The sequence below is a fragment of the Zalophus californianus genome, chromosome 3 (genome assembly GCF_009762305.2).
Source record: "Zalophus californianus isolate mZalCal1 chromosome 3, mZalCal1.pri.v2, whole genome shotgun sequence".
NCBI lineage: Eukaryota > Metazoa > Chordata > Mammalia > Carnivora > Otariidae > Zalophus > Zalophus californianus.
This window is the reverse complement of record NC_045597.1, coordinates 68,067,747-68,072,692: the sequence shown is the minus strand read 5'-3', so window position 1 is coordinate 68,072,692 and position 4,946 is coordinate 68,067,747. Positions and strand designations below refer to the sequence as shown.

The following is a 4,946-nucleotide window of genomic DNA, read 5'->3' as shown; positions in this document are numbered from 1 at the left end:
CCATCATAGATTCTCAGGGCTAGAAGGGACTAAAGCTTTAGCCAGAGTTAAACACTGTGGTATATGAATAAAGTCCTGAGAGATAATGTGACTCATTTAAGGTCCCATGGCTAGTAGTGCCAAACTTAAAACCAGAGCCAAAGTCTTTCTGACCCTTAGTCCTTTGCTCTTTTTCACTAGAGAACATAGCTTCCCACTCGTATCCGTTTCATTGTTACCATAAACACAGTGGCTTAAAATAGCACACATGTATTATCTTGCTGTTCTAGGTCAGAAGTCCAAAACCAGTTTCACTGGCTGGGTCTTGCTGGAGGCTCTGAGGGAAAATCTGTTTCTGTGCCTTTTCCAGCCCAGAGGCTACCAGCACCCCTTGGCTTAGGGTCTCTTCCTTGGGTCACTCCACCTTCTTGCTTTTACCATCCCATCTTCCATTACTGACTCTGACCCTCCTACTCCCTCTTGTAAGGACACTTGCAATTACATTGGCCTCAGCCAGATAACCCAGAATAATCTCCCATCTCCAGATGCTTATTAATTTGGTCATACCTATAAAGTCCATTTTATCATATAAGGGGCCATATTCACAGATTCCAGAGATTAGGACGTGGACATCTTTGGGGGGCACTATTCTGCCTGTACTCCATCCTACCTCTCATTATTCTCTCTCCTGTCTTCTGAAACCAAACGATACAGAGGGCATAAGAGATTTCTATGGTCAAAACTATACAGTAAAACTCATGGAACACTGGGGTGGCTTTCTTCAATTTACACAGCACTTTTGCCTCTGTCCATTTCCCTGACCCACAGATGAGTGAAAGGCCACTATCACCCTTCTTTTATAGATTAGTAAAGGAGGGGAAATTTAAGGCTTTGTTGAATTAAACATTGGTTCTTAAGGCATACCTGCCTGTACCAAGTAATATGGAAATGCCCTCAGTGCTTAGAACAGTATTCAAAGTCCTTAGGTTCCTAATTTTTTTGGTTCAAATTCAGAGCAGGTGGCTTCATTTGTTCTTTCAATCATTTTTTTTTCTTTTATCTCTATGGCAAGAGATAAGAGAACATTTGCCTAATATCTGTTTTTTTGACTTCATGTCCTTGGGCTGTGCCAATGGGCAGAGTGTGTGGTAAAGGAACTTATTCATAATCCTAAACATATAAGGGGCGATTCAGAACAGGAAGGTGTCTGTTACCAAAGGAAATGTAGTGAGGAGGCTGTGGGAGAGGAGACCTCATTAGCAAGGGAAGGTTGTCACTTTGGAGAGTTCCGTCATTTCTGTGCTTTTTCACAGACAGATTAAGCTTGTCACTCTCCGAATTCCTTTCTTGGAGAATGATTGGAGAGGGAATAAAAATATTTGCAGTTTATATGAACTTTACCAATCTTCAAATATTCTGAACACCTGGCATTATATTTTATTAAAAACAAATATAGTAGGTACTCAATAAATGTTTGCTGAGTGTTGAATGAATGAGTCTCATAATGGGTTGATTGATACTGCATGAAAAGTACACGAAGAATGTTTTCATTTGGGCTTGTTTGCTTCTTCTACATCTGATGATGACTTAAGGAGTCATTTAACTTTTTAAAGTTGAGTTAGGGTGCCTGGGTGGCTCAGTCGGTTAAGCATCTGCTTTCGGCTCAGGTCATGATCCCAGGGTCCTGGGATAGAGCCCTGCATTGGGCTCCCTGCTCAGCGGGGAGCCTGCTTCTCCTTCTGCCTCTGCCTGCCACTCCCCCTGCTTGTGCTCTCTCTCTCTTTTTCTCTGTGTCAAATAAATAAATAAATAAATAAATAAATAAATAAATAAATAAATAAATAAATAAATAAAATCTTTAAAAATAAATAAAGTTGAGCTAAACAAATGTAGGCCCATAGTCAGAAATGTGCTGGACTTGGTATGCTTAGGAGACCAAACTGAGGGAAAATATTTTGCTGGACTTTGCTAGGACCTTAAAGAATGTTTGAAAATAGTCACAAAGTTCCTTCTATCAATCCAATGTCTAAGTAACCAACTCCTTACACTCAGGCTTCTTGCATAGGAGGGGCCATTGCCAATTTTCGAGGGTATTGGGGAATCCAAGCACAATCATTCCATTAAAAATGATTAAAATATTTGAGCACCTACCATGTCCCAGGCCTTTTAAAATATATTATTTCATTAAACTCTCTCAACAACTTCATGAAATCGGTGTTGCTCTCGTTTTAAAGATTAGGAAACTTTGAAGGAGGTTAAGTGACCTTTGATAAACTAGAAAATCCAAGTATTCCAAAGCCCGTGTATTTCAACACCAAATCCAGTGTGGTTTTGACTTTACTGTGGCTTATTTTTATGCCAGAAATCTCTATTAAGTGAAAAGACTAAGAAAATACCCACAGAGTGTCTGAAAGGAAGTGAGGTCATTACTATAACACATCTTCAAAAGAAGGTTTTCTGGTGACAAACTGACAGAAAGGAAGGGTTTAACTTTCACATTTGCAAAGGGCCACAGAAGCAAGAGCTCTCTATTCAGGCACCTTGCATCTCAGGTCCACATCTACTCATGAGGGACTTTAAGCAGTTCCTTAGCCCCCCTTTGCTCGGTCTCTTTCTCTTTTTAGATGAGATGAACGACAGCATCTACTTACAGGATTGGGGTGCTTGTGAGAGCAAATAGATTAATCCATGTAAATCCAGTTTATGGTGCACAGGAAGTGCTGCAGGAGGTGCTAGTGATAATTATTTAGGGGAAGTCAAAGTCTTTTTCAATTTTGTATTCTTTTTAATTAGAATGAATCTTCCTTTAAGCCTCATTTCTCTTAAAATTGTCCAAGATTCTGAAGTTTTAGATTATTATTTTGGGGATGAATACACATTTTCAAAGCATCTCCTTTGGGGCATTGCTTTAATTTATGTGCCACCACCCACTTCTGGATCATTCATAGAAAAATTACATTCTAATTATGATGAGTCAATAATAATAATAATAATAATAATGGCACAATAACAAATCACTGTTTAATTATTATCAAACCCAACTGAGGTTTAGCAGCCGTCTGGTTTGGGTTCGGGTCTAGCAGTGCCGCTTGCTAGCTGGGTGCTTTCTTTTGGAAATATGGGCTCTTTCCTTCCATCTGAGGTGCTATGGTTCTAGGAAGGTTGTGAGTCTGACTGAGAATGACTCAGTCCATGAGGAAATATGTGCTTGGAAGACATCCTTCCAGAAGGCAAACCTGAATAAAATCTTTCGCTTCAAAAATGGAAGCAGACAAGGGAACTGGTTTGTCTGGTTTGAGTGTGCTTTCAGTGCTGTATACAACAGCACTCTCAGGTTTATTCCCTTCCAAATATTTCTTCTGCCTTGTGTCACCTACAGGTAGGAAACATTGACCTTACAGGTGGTATATCACTTTTACTTTCATTTCCTTCAGTGCATGGAGCAAGGATTGCCAGGGCCTTCCTATGCTTCTGGTATTGAAAACACAGCAGGGTATCATGACTTTATCAGAGTCTTCCAAAAGGCCACAAGATGGGGATATTACTCTACAAATTTAGATATTTTAACTCATTCTACAAATAATTATTGAGTGCCTACTACGTGCTTGGCATTGTGCCAGGTTCTGGAATTACAGTGATGAGTAAAACAGACCTTGCTCACTGGAGTTTTCAGTATCAGAGAGAAGGTAGATGTTTGAATGTGGATTTAACATTCTGCTTAGTGCTGTGGTGACAGAAATGCAGGGGGCCATAGGCATGAATGATAGGGGCCCTAAATGCAATTTGAGAAGGGCCTGGACAGAGGTCTTGGAAGACTTCCTGGAGTAAAGAGTGTCTATGCTGAGACCTGCAGAATGGCTAAGCATTACCTAGGAGCAGAGTTCTAATTTCGACAGAAGAATGGCATGCCCAGAGGCCCAGCGGGGAAGGTAAATTTCGTTCTGTGAAGCAATGTTCTCTGGAAAAAGTTAAATGTTAAAGATGTTAAATGTTAAAAATGTTAAAAAATTCAGAGCCCAAATTCCTATTTTATGGATATAAAATGTCCAGACTGCTACAAGATTACCACGGTTTTCAGTCATGCTTAGATGCTGGTTCTTTGTGTAGGCTGTTCAGCAGTGTTGTGCCAGCCAACAGGAGGAAAGGCCAGACTCACAGAGGGGTGTTCATTTAGAAGAAAGCAACACTAATGATCCACACAACCTCTTGAATTTGTGTTATATTGCAGAAAGCATTATCAGTTCAGTAATTCCAGTTAATCTACCAAGATAATGTAATTATGCTTAATTTTGTAAGATTTACAACAGTGATCTCATATTTTGGTGTCAGTTTTTCAATAAAGTTTTGATTATGGGCAAAAAAAGAAGTTAAAAATGTTAAATTGTAGTTGAAGCCTAAGAGTAGTGTTGAGAGATGGGTCTAGGCCATACCATGAAGGGACTTGAAGGTCATGTTTTTAGGGTAATTTTCAGGTCAGTGGGAAAGTGGTTCCTCTTATACTGGTTTGTCCACCTGGAAGGTCTTTCTTATCCTTCTCTGACTGGCACAATCCCTGTCAACTGTCAATGTTCGTGTGTTTTCTAGGAATCCCGATCCCTTATCTACCACAACTGGGCTCAGCGCCTCATCTTTGGCACAGTATATTCTCCATTTATCACTTAGGCAGGGGTCCTCATTGTTAACACAGCAAATGGCGACTTGAATCCTACATCCCCTGCTTTCTCGTAAGTTCTTGGCTTCAGATTCCTGACTTGGAAAATGAGGCTAATAATAGCAGCCATCTCATAGAGTTTTGTGAAACAGTCTGAAAGTTGGAAGTGCTTAGCATATTACCTGGCACCTAATATGTGTTGAATAAATATTAGCTATTGATATCAGTTATCCTAAATGTTAGGGGTTGATGTCCATTACCCTGAATTTAGTTTCTTGATCTCTCATCTCCTTCTCCTATTATCTTCCAAAGTTCT

The 4,946-nt window shown here is 39.8% G+C and overlaps 1 pseudogene; it reads left to right on the top strand.

The window, feature by feature from the left end:
- The first annotated feature begins 3,992 nt into the window (after window positions 1–3,992).
- LOC113920121 lies at window positions 3,993–4,169 on the top strand (annotated as a pseudogene).
- The last annotated feature ends 777 nt before the right edge of the window (window positions 4,170–4,946 follow it).